The sequence below is a fragment of the Nycticebus coucang genome, chromosome 4 (genome assembly GCF_027406575.1).
Source record: "Nycticebus coucang isolate mNycCou1 chromosome 4, mNycCou1.pri, whole genome shotgun sequence".
NCBI classification, from domain to species: domain Eukaryota; kingdom Metazoa; phylum Chordata; class Mammalia; order Primates; family Lorisidae; genus Nycticebus; species Nycticebus coucang.
In genome coordinates, this window is record NC_069783.1 from 34,561,023 (window position 1) to 34,573,142 (window position 12,120).

The 12,120-nt window shown below is 40.1% G+C and overlaps 1 protein-coding gene across 4 annotated transcripts in view; it reads left to right on the top strand.

The window, feature by feature from the left end:
- CRIM1 (cysteine rich transmembrane BMP regulator 1) overlaps positions 1-12,120 on the top strand; it is a 202,468-nt gene that overhangs the window by 74,123 nt on the left and 116,225 nt on the right. The gene's annotated exons all lie outside the window — the stretch shown is intronic.

Genomic DNA, 12,120 nt, shown 5'->3' on the forward strand with positions numbered 1-12,120 from the left:
GTTTTCTTCATTCGTATCTGAGGATTTCTGACTCAGAAAGCTTTTCTTCTCCTTCGACAAGAACACTGAGAGCAGAATCATCCCCATGTTTGTATGCAAGAACAAGCATGTTAATTCCTCTAACTCTCTTGTAATTAAAGCTTCAAATCTCCACTTCATCTTTTTTTTCCTGTTTTAATTGTAGGAAGGATTAGATTGATTTGTTGAAAGTTCTGTAGGCTTTCTGCTTAAAAGTTCATATGTATGGAAAATCTAGGCTCATCAGCGACTAAGGGTTTTCTATATATCATTGCTTTTTAAAAAATACCAACTTACTATAGCATCTCTTTCCATGGCAGTTGATTATTAAATATTGGTGGAGTGAATGTATGAATAAGAGTCTCTCAGGTTCTTTTAATCAACGTAGAGCTTTGGGAAGAAGCACATACATTGCATATTTGAGTGTTTCTCAAGTGATTCTTCAGAATGCTTTCCTTTCACTCTTAAAAGAGCAAAGTACCCCCATTGTTCATGTAGTTCATTTTGGTAGGAAACTTGTTGCAGGGGTTTCTAACTCTCTCCACCTTCATGTGTCCATTCTCTTCCTCTTGCATAGATGCACGATTTTATCTGGAGGTACAGCCACCCAGAATAAAGACTCCCTGGCAGGTGGGTGGCCGTGTGACTGAGTCCTGGTCCTCAAAGGGAGCAGAAGTAATAGGGCGCCTTGTCGCCTGATACCCCTTAGCGTTGTGCCTTCCTCTCCCCTCCTTCCCTCCGTTGGAGAGCTGGGTAGACAAAGGCTATATGCACAGTAGGGACTGAGGTGCAAAAAACTAAAATGAGCGTAGGCCCTTAGCAATAATATGGAGCTCAGGCCCCATAACATAGGTCAAGTTTAATTTTATGACACCTATTGCAATTTAACACAAATTCCCAGTTACTGGAGTCTGAATGTGTGAGAGCTGGTTCATCGAAAGTTATTTTGTACCTCTAATTCATTCTGGTGGAATTTATTTGGGGAGTCAGTATGACCTTTGACATTTTGAGGGCAGAGGAGAATACTGGAATATGAGGGCAGCACCACAGTGGAGCACACTTTGGCAGCAGCCATGCCTTCCCACCCCCACTCCCCCACCGCCACCCCCACCCCGGCCATAAAAGCCTGCAGGGTTCCATGTTCCCTCTGTTGGGCACTGCTCTGAATTCAGTCTCAGGCCCAAGACACTGGGCCCCGTGTGGGATGCCATGGAGTGTAGACAAAGATGAGATGGGTGGGGACCTCTGTTGTTCAGGTCCAACGAGCCTGTCACTGCCCTCATGTACTTAGAGCCAGCTCTACTACATATCTGTCGGAAAGAGAGACAGAGAGGAAAGCAGCCTGAACGTACCAGGGCAGCTCCCATCATCACCCCCTCCCCACCAGGGTCTCTCAGGAGGAGAGGGTCTCTTGTAGAGGTTATGAGAAACTGATGTTTTCAAGCAGACAGGGTCTAAAACTGGTTCTTAAAGTGGAGCACCAGGACAGGAGCATCAGGAACCTGTGAACTTGTTAGAAATGCACATCCTCAGGCCTCACCCAAGGCCAACTGATTTAGGAACAGGGATGAGCTTCAGAAGTCTGTGCTTTCCGAAGCACTTCAGCATACTCAGTGTTTGAGGACCAGGAGTCTGAAGAGTGTTGCAAAGTCTGACAACAGCAGTTACAGTGGACATACCCAGATGGGGCTCCTGAAAAACTCTGGCTGAAGGTAAAAGACCAGATGAGGAATGAGGGTAGGAAGCATTGTCTCTGGAGAAAGGAGTTAAAATAAGCTGGGGTGTGGATAGAGAGAAGTCTAAATACCATACCCCTGTGTTTAGTACCAGGAGCGTATCTGGCCTTACCCTTCCCTTCCAGCACATCCCATCACCCAGGCATGCAAAAGTTCCTTTGTACAACCCATGTACAAACTGTAGTGCTTAAATTGCTGTTTTCAAAGTGGGGAAAGGTGCTATAAACCCATGCTGGCTGTGGTGAATAGGGAGGACTGTTTCCACCCACATCAGGTTGGGAGGCGGAGCCCCACCCACCTCATCCTGGAAGACAGCTTTGAACCAGGAGCCAAGACCCTTTAATGGCTACGAAGAAAAAAAAAAGTTTAATTTCCATGTAAGGGCTACCAAGAATATAAGTACCTATTTAATAAATTATTTGTTGAAATGTCTTTTCCATTTTGGTAGTTGAAATCTGAAAAATATTTGGAGTACTATAATTATCATTTCTGGGAAAAAATACACATTGCAGTATTTTTGTTTTTGCTGCAGGTCAAGTTGTAGTTCAAGATGGAAAGTAAACATGTCCCTTTACTCAGCTGCAGCTCACATATTTGTAGTCTCTGGGTGCCCTCTTGGCAGTTGTAGTGGGTACACAAAGGACACAAAGACAGCATAGAAACGTGGGGCCCTGTCTGAGGCTCGCCCAGTGCAGGTCTGATGAGGAAGTTTGTGCTGGAGCTGTCTCGAAGGGTGCAGAGGTCTTCATGGAGGGAGTCAGGAGAAGGGAATGAGGCTGCTCTCAGAGGCGCTGCCCACCTCCGGGGAGGGGTCTGCAGAAGCACTTTCTCAGCAGGGAGGTGTTAATGGTGTTGGTATAAACATTGGGAGGTCTCCTTTGTTTGCTTTTGGAAGCTTTCATGACCATTATATGCCATCTTGTCAACTTGCCAACTTTGTAAACACATCTTGAATGTAGAAATAGCTGGGGAACAATCTCCAGGGAAAGTTACCTGTTTAAGGCGACTTCCTCCATCTCTGGAGTAAAAGCTTTTTGTTTTTATTTCAGGGAATTAATAAAGTAATGGAAGCTATACAGACAGAGAAGCAGCACTTGAGTGAAACTTTTGGCATGATAAGCTGTGTGCGTGTGTGTGTTCCAACTTTACCTTTATCAATAGCAAACATTTAAGGATTACATCTGTGTTCTGGTACATCTATTAGGCATTAGGCTTAAAACAAAATGAGAAGGAGAAAACTTGAGGACCTGAAAGTACCTTCTCTCTCTCTCTTTCTCACACACACACACAAAATATGGAATGCTTTCTATACTTACATATTTTATTCTATACTTTATATTTTATATCATATATAAGAAAGTATATATTCTTTTACTCTCCAAAACAATTTCGTAGAATAAATATTTTTATGCCCTATTGAACATAAGGGTATACTGAGGCTCCAGGGAATTAAGTGACTTGCCAGAGATCACAAAGGGCTGGAAGTGGCACACACATATGCACGCGTGCACGGACACTGAGAGCCGTCTGACTCGAAACCTGGACTCCTTTTAGTAATTAGTGATAATAATAATGATGACAATGGCAAGAGCTATTATCTGTTGGGCTCCTACGTATGCCAGACAGAGGGCTCCTTGCAAAATAACTGTCTGGCTTAAATCTTACAACAGTTCCAACTCAGAGAGGTCAAGAAGCTTGACTAAACTCACACAGCTAGGAGTAGAAGAGCACGGGTTTGAATATAGTTGTTTTTGGCTCTTAAACCTTTTTAGTGAACCAGTAGCTCTATTTATTCCCATATAAAAAAGTAGCTAAAGAGTAACTTCTGTTAAATGGCAAGTAAGTGGTTCAAACAATTTATCGTCAGTGAAACAGAAATTGCAAAGAGGAAGAGAGGAAGAGGCAGAAGAAAAGAAATAGCAAAAATGTATTTTAAAAAATATAATTTTAGCCACATGGATTTTTTCCAAAATGTTCAGATGCTCATGAGAACTACCAGTTGATGTGTTGACTGGCCTGCTGTTTACGTTCTGTTGCTGTCATTGGCGAGGACAGAACAGCAGCAGCCTGTTCTGCTGTACTTTCTACCTGACCTTTTTTGTGCAATTTAGTGCCCTCTCTTTATTCTTGATATACCATTTTAATTGCATAAGTGTTCTCACTTTCAGAAACCTCAGATCAACACATGATGTTCTTTGGAGTCCTTCTGAAGCAGCAGTTCTCAACCTGTGGGTTGCGACCCCTTTGTAACAAGGAAAATCCATCCTGCATATGAGATATTTACATTATCTGCCTTCCTGAATGTGCGGGGATGGAGTATCCTTGGAACCCAGTGGTATAGGAAGGGTTCCTAGGAATTCTGGCTGGTTGGAGTATGTTCATAGGAGACGTCCAGTCTCACTTTACAGATGAACACAAAGTCCTTCGTTCTTATTTAAAATCTGACATTTTTTGTTATTTCCCCCCCAAATTGGTGTTGTCATTACACAACGGAAGTTTGTGCTGCAGCAGCAGCCCTTCTCAGTGGAGGGGAGACTGAAGTTGGGAAAGCAAGCCACCCAGAGTCACAGAGTCCCTCAGCAGAGTAGAGGCGCTGTTTGTGTTCTTTAATGGATATCGCAGTCTGTTAAGCACCACCTGGGGAGTTCTTCATTTCTAGTGTTTATGCCTCTGCGACATTTTCAAGCTGCCATGAAGAGTCTTCTTAAGATGTTGCTGAGCTGACTATACAAATTTAGCTCATTTTCGTTGTCCTCATTAGTCATTTGTCCCATTCTCTAATAATCTTGATTCCTTTGGGGGGTCTAGTATTTAATGGCAAAAGGGGAGGGCGAGGTATTCAGGGAAGACCAGTTTATTGGGTAAAATCAGTCTTTTTGAAACCAGTCTTTAGTTCTTTGCACATTTATCTAGACCATTCTCAGGATTTATTTTATTGCCAGACTTGTTTCTTAATAAATTCATTGTTACATTTTGAAATTTGTTATGGTGTGTGAATATGTAAATATAATTATTTGAATGGCAAATCTCTCTGAGAACAAATGTAATGTTTTCCTCATGTGACTTAACAGAAGATGAAATAAAATGTCTAGGGACTCAGAATTCTAATCAACATTTGTAAGCCAGGGGATGCGTACAAGCCGCCTGTGGGATCTGGCTTTCCCACTGCTTGCTCTTTCTGTCCCACCACCTGCCATGAAAGGCTAATCCTGGAAGCCTCTCTCAGTTTTTTCCCCTCTTCCCAGCAAGCACCATCGGCCTTTTCCAGGAAGATTCCAGGAAAGACTGGTTGGATTTTCTAAGAATGAAAGCAACGTTAAATCCCTTAGGAGTGTGGAGGCTGGGGGGTGGGTGCTTAACAGCAGTAAATCAACATTGAGATGCACATTGGAGTCACCTGGGAGATGTCAAAAAATTCTGATATCAGGATCCCACTTCTAGTAATTCTGATCTAATTGATATGGGATGTACTCTGAGCTTTTATATTTTTACTTATAACCGTGGGAGGGTGAGGAAGGGGGCATTCTTACAGCTAGGGCTGAGAATCCTTATTCTAGCACTAAGATTCTCAAACTCTGCTGGTGTGATAATCACCTGGAGGGTTTGTGCAAGCTGGGTCCTACCTAGAGTTTCTGACCCTGTAGGTCCGGTGTGTGGCTTTAGAATTTGTATTTCAAGCGAATTCCTAGGAGATGATAATACTGCTGGTTCCAGAATCAGAGTTTGAGAACCACCACTCTGAAGCTGTATATCTCAGACTTCACTATTCTTCTTGCTAAAATGCTGATTCTGACTCTGTAGCTCTGGTGTGAGGTCTCAGTTTTTCCACTTCCAACAGGTTCCCAGGTGATGCTGAGGCTCACTTGGTCTGGGGGCCATGCTTTGAATAGCAAAACTCTAAAGCATTATCATCAACCCAATTCATTAACATGCTGAGGGCAGAAAAGCTGTGTGGTCCAGGAGATTACTAGTGGTACAGTGGGGCTCAGCATGCAGCTTAGACCACTTGGGAGATGGCCGAGATCTGGAGGGCCAGGGTTTCTTTGGGACTTGGCCAACTCCCATTTTGTCAAGATGTTTGAACTGACCTTGGCAAAGCTGTACTGTCAATAGGGAACTTCATTGTAAAGGGCAGTGGTTCTCAGCCTTAATCACACAATAGAATCACCCTGGGAGCTGTTGAAACAAATACTAATGCCCGGGCCTCTGCCCCAGAAATTCTGATTTAATTGGTTTTAGGTGGGATCCAGACAGTGGTATTTTTAAAGGCTTTGTGAGTGATTCTGATGCACAGCCACGGTTGAGAACCACTGAATTAAAGTATCATACATTGCAGTCTTACAGATCACTTGCATTTTTTCCCTTTATATTTGGCTACATTACATTCCTCTGTGATGCAAACTAACTTTATTAGGTAATTGAAAACAATTTAATATGGCATCTTTAACAAATCACCAAGAAAAGACGATTTCATCACTATTAAATGCTACATTCAGAGTCAAAGAAAGTGCTGGGAAAGTACAGTGGGTGTTGCTGAACGAGCTGAAATATGAAATATTTCTGGGACTGTATCAACAAGTCTAATTTTTTCCCCTTGGGGTTATGATTGTGCGGAACAAGTCTTCACAGCAAAGCTTGCCAAAAAAGGTTATGATAAAATCATGGAATGTGAATGAAAAGAATTCACAGTGTAACTTTAAAGGAGTCAGCCTCTAAATTTAAAAATCTAAGGATGACATATGTATTGCATTTGTAATAGAGGTTTTCAGAACAAAATGATGCTGAATACAAGGAAGTTCCTCCTTTCAGCTGGTGGTTTTCCAAGGCCAAGGGTCAAAAGAAAAGGGACAGTCAGAAGAAAAGCAGGGAGAGAATACCTTGGACACCCCGAACGTCTCTACCTTCACAAATTAATTTTGTTTTCTATTTTTGAGCAGAAATGTAGCCATTGACTAAACCTACAAACACCAGAAATACTGACTAGAAAAACTGAAGCTCCTCTTGCTTTTAGTATTATGGACTAGCGCAAAAATTGTGGGCTTTGGTGGCTCCACCTCTAGCTTTGTGACCTTGGCCAAGTGTCTTTATCTTCTCCAGGTCTGTCTCATCATCTGTCATGTAGAGATGAAGATGATAACCTCTTTTTCACACAGCAGGACAAAGGTGCATGAGAATGAGGAGCAGTGTACCCCATACCCTGGCGGTGCGCAGTTGGTAGAGTTCTTCCATTTCTCTAGCATGAGCATGATAATTAAATCCTGAATAAGAAACATTATCTATCAGAATATTTGTTATGAGTCTTTATTGGTATTTTCTACCTATTAATTATACCAGTTTAGGTTTCTTCTTAAGAATCATGGCGTTTGTTTCTGCTTAGAGAGTAGGCTGGTTCTTGCCTCAGCGCCTTTGGCCTTGCTGTTCCCCGTGTCTGGGGCTCTCTTGCCCGGTGTTTGCAGGACTTGTTCTTTCCTTCAAGTCTCTGTTTGGATGCTGTGTCGGAGAAGCCTCCTTCACTCACCCTGGGCACGCAGCGCACATCGCAGAACGCACCTGCTTTTACTGCCTCCTGCCATTGTGTTGTGTACCTCTTTGTTTATTGTCTGTCTCCCCCCAGAATTGTAATTCTGGAAATTTGTGTCCCTGTAATACCACGTGCCTGGGGGCCTCTGTGATCCCCTGAGCTGATGCGACAGAGGCTCCAGGACTTCGGGTTATGAGACACACCAGAGACAGGTGTGGGGAAAACAGCGACCCTGGAGTCTTCCTCTCTTGACTTTGTCCTCTCCCTACAAAATGCTGATTCTAAATCTAACCACGTGTTGAATCCTTTGAATTCTCTGAAGTAGTTGGGATTCCCAATGATTTTCTCAGAATGGGGTGTCTGTGTATATGAGAGAGAGAATTAGATAGACGTGAGGAAAGAACAGAGTACCCAGCAGTGTCAGCTTTGTAGTTGACCATAAATTTTACTTGTCCATTTTATGCTTTCTGTTTTGCATTAATATATGTGTAGCAGATCTGTTACACAGATTCTCACTCTGTCACCCTTGGTGAAGAGCCATGGTATCACAGCTCACAGCAACCTCAAACTCTTAGGTTCAAGAAATCCTCTTGCCTCCGCCTCCCAAGTAGCTGAGACTACAGGCACCTGCCACAATGCCCAGCTAGTTTTTCCGCTTTTGTAGAGACAGGTCTTGAAGTCCTGAAGCAGCAATCCACCCGCTTCAGCCTCCTAGAGTGCTAGGATTATAGGCAAGAGCCATGGCACCCTGCCCTCTGTTGTTATTTTAAATGACCGTATCAAGAACTAGAGAGAAAGCTTCAATGCCAGATGTGTGGGACTCTACAAAATTTAAATAGAAATAATGAGAATCTACCAATATAATTTTTATCTTCTCTTTTTGTCCCCTCTTTCCATCAGTAATATCATTTTGCTTTCATGTATTTAAATCTATGTTTAAGCAGAAAGCTCTTGAATGCATTTGTTATTTGTAGATCATGATTGTACTTTTTCTGTTGACATATGGACGTGAGAAGGTCTAGAAATAGCCAAGATCCAATCACACAGGTTAAAATGACTAGGATTGATAGAAACTTTTCATTATTATTGTAAAATCACTCTCTGCTGGATGGGCTTGTCTATATTTTAAGCACTAACCTCTTAAGGGTGAATTGTTAATACTAGGAAACCAGCTTATTTTCCCTTAATTATTTCTGTTGCAAGTGATGTTGTCACTTTCGTCTTTGTATAGCAGGGGCAGGTTTTATTTATTTTTTAATGCCAGTTGCTATGTTGTCAGTACAAACAGACCAGCTTGTTAATTAATTTAAATATTATATATAGATTTGTTAGACACCATAAGGAAGGAGTCAGAAGAGACTTCAAATAGAGAAAATTAAAAATCCAAAAATAATACCAGAAAGCCCTTTTGATTGATAGAGAATTCATAGTGTGGCTATAGTTTTTTTCCTTGTTTTCTCCGTAGAAGATGGAAAAGAGACATAGATGAATAAACAAAATCTGGGAGAATTTGTTTAGAATAGAAAAAAGCTGAGAAAGAGGGTATCAGAAAAACAATTCTTGTTGCCATGGTAACCATATTGTGGTTACGTGACAAGCAGGTGACTGGTTGCAGGGAGGAAAAGATGCTGGTGAGGGTTCCATTTTACCCATAGAAAGCTGACTAAAGAATTTAAAGGGAAAATTAAAGCTAAGAATGTTAACAATTACTAAATAGAAGAAAGGGATTTTAGAAATCTGAATTCTTTGAAAGCATAATTTTACTACTTGCCAAGTCAGTATAACAGGCTTGAATCTTTTGCCTGCTAATCACAGAGTTAACAATAGAGCTTTGAAAAATGTAATGTAAAAACTCTTAGACATATAAAGAGAAGTTACTGGCTCACAGTAGATTTTTATAGATCCCTCTTAGAAATCAGTTCAAAAAAGTAGGTTACAAGGTGATGAGAGTGTCATAATTAAGAAGCTTGATTTAATAGATATGTAAGCTTTTATATAACAAACAGAGCATATATGTTCTTTTCAGATACCCATCTATTTTAAAATTGTTCATAAGGCCACAGCTCCACACACGTGTGCCAATAAACAAAAATAGGAAAAGGGAAGTTAACAAAGGTAGAAAACTGTACAGGCTCCATTGTCTGGCAACAAGGCCATAGAACTATAAATTAAAATGAAAGGAAAGCCCTTCAAAAATCTACATATGCAGAAATTTAATACTTCTATTAAAAAGGAAGTCAAAGTTGAAATACAGATTATTTAGAAGCAAGTCATGTTGAGAGCAATACATGTCCAAAATTAGAATATAACCAAAGTGATATTTGACTAAAGTAATAACAATCATAATTAAAATTATTTGTACCTAAGAAAACAAAGAAGGAATAATGGTAAACTAAGCATTAATCTTAAAACACCACGGAAAAACTAATACAATCGTTCAAAAGATAAAAAAGGAAGAGGTTCAAAATCTTAAGTGATGGACGCACAAAACTACCTAAAAGAGAGATTGGTCAGTAAAAGTCTGACGAGAATTTGAATATAGGTGAATTATACACTCTTTCCTAAAATATAAGTTAGTAAAGATGCTTCTTAAAAAGATAGGACTCCTGAATAACTTCATAACCCAAGACAAAAATCTACTTTTTCCCCCTTTAAAAAATATTTCAAGTTCCTGTAATTTCACAGGAGGGTTGTATGACAACATCAAAGAACAGGTAGTTCCTGTGTTATTTCAGTGATTTTCCAGCAGGGAAAGAGTAGAATGAGAAATAGCTCAATCAAAGAGTTAGTGTAATTGAAATGAAGAGTGGGAAAGGCCAGCTTGAGAAAAAACAGAGAAAGAGAAGTAAGGACTGCTATTTCTCAAGTTTATAAACTAAAAAAATGTTTTAAGTATTAGGAAGTTACATCTAACAGGATCTTTTTTTATTTAGCTACAGTTTTATTATTTTTTATTATTAAATCATAACTGTGTACATTAATGCAATCATGGGGCACCATACACTGGTTTTATAGACCCTTTGACACATTTCATCACACTGGTTAACATAGCCTTCCTCGCATTTTCTTAGTTATTGTGTTAAGACATTTACATTCTACATTTACTAAGTTTCACATATACCCTTGTAAGATGCACCGCAGGTGTAATCCCACCAATCACCCTCTCTCCGCCCACCTCCCACCTCCCTCCCCTCCCTTTCCCCCTTCCCCCTATTCTTAGGTTATAACTGGGTTATAGATTTCATGTGAAAGCCATAAATTAGTTTCATAGTAGGGCTGAGTACATTGGATACTTTTTCTTCCATTCTTGAGATACTTTACTAAGAAGAATATGTTCCAGCTCCATCTATGTAAACATGAAAGAGGTCAAGTCTCCATCTTTCTTTAATATTCCATGGTGTACATATACCACAATTTGTTAATCCATTCGTGGATCGATGGGCACTTGGGCTTTTTCCATGACTTAGCAATTATGAATAGGGCTGCAATAAACATTCTGGTACAAATATCTTTGTTATGATATGATTTTTGGTCTTCTGGGTATATAACTAGTAGAGGAATTATAGGATTGAATGGCAGATCTATTTTTAGATCTCTAAGTGTTCTTCAAACATCTTTCCAAAAGGAATGTATTAATTTGCATTCCCACCAGCAGTGTAGAAGTGTTCTCTTTTCTCCACATCCACGCCAACATCTCTGGTCTTGGGATTTTGTGGTATGGGCTAATCTTACTGGAGTTAGATGGTATCTCAAAGTAGTTTTGATTTGCATTTCTCTGATGATTAAGGATGATGAGCATTTTTTCATATGTCTGTAGGCCACGTGCCTGTCTTCTTCAGAGAAGTTTCTCTTCAAATCCCTTGCCCAGCCTGTGATGGGATCACTTGTTCTTTTCTTGCTTATATCCACAAGCAAGAGTCATATCTCCACAAGAGTTCTCTGTGGATTCTGGTTATTAAACCTTTGATGGAGACATAACCTGCAAGTATCTTCTCCCATTCTGAAGGCTTGTCTGCTTGTTTTACTTACTGTGTTCTAGGCTGTGCAGAAGCTTTTTGGTTTGATCAGGTCCAACAGGATCTTGAGGAAAAAAAAGCTTATTCTTAGAACACAAGAGTGGTTTAAAATTTTAACTGATTATATTAATAAAGAGAACGCCAGGATGATCATCTTGAGAAAAGCTGAAAAACCATTTTAGTGAGATTTTACCTTCTTTTTAACATGCTTAGATCGCTTCAAGCTCTAAAACTCTGATTTATTCATGGATCTCACTGTGCCTCTGGTAGCCTGCCCTATCCCACTTGTGTTACAAAAGCAGTTCTTAAGAAATAAATCTCTTCAGGCTTGAACTGCAAAACATACATCAAGAGGTGACACTGTTGTGACTACTAAAAAGAAAGTGAAATAACTAGCAAGCTCTAATATGTTGGATTTTAATAAAAACATGATTAATTGAAGCATATGTTTGAAAATTCTGGATATCCACAGCAAATATTTTGTAGAATAAGAATGTAATAGGATGTAATATAAGTTAATTACTGCAAACTAACAAGCGTAGCAATTAAGTGCTATTTGCAATTAAAGTCACAGAGCTTTTCTTAATTATAAAACAATGTGTTTGCCAGATAAGCAGTCTACTGAATGTACTTTACCCAACTCCAACTTAATTCCCATCCAGTCAAGATTCACCTTCTCTTTCCCAGCTCTTTGATTTAGTCCGCGCCACACTGCTGGGGAGCTGAGAATGGAATTCCTCATTGTTCTAATCATGTTCTCTTCTCAAGACAGTTTCCTGGGGTTATGATATGAAAGTCGGGTAGATGGAGCCTTTCAAACTAGAAGTCG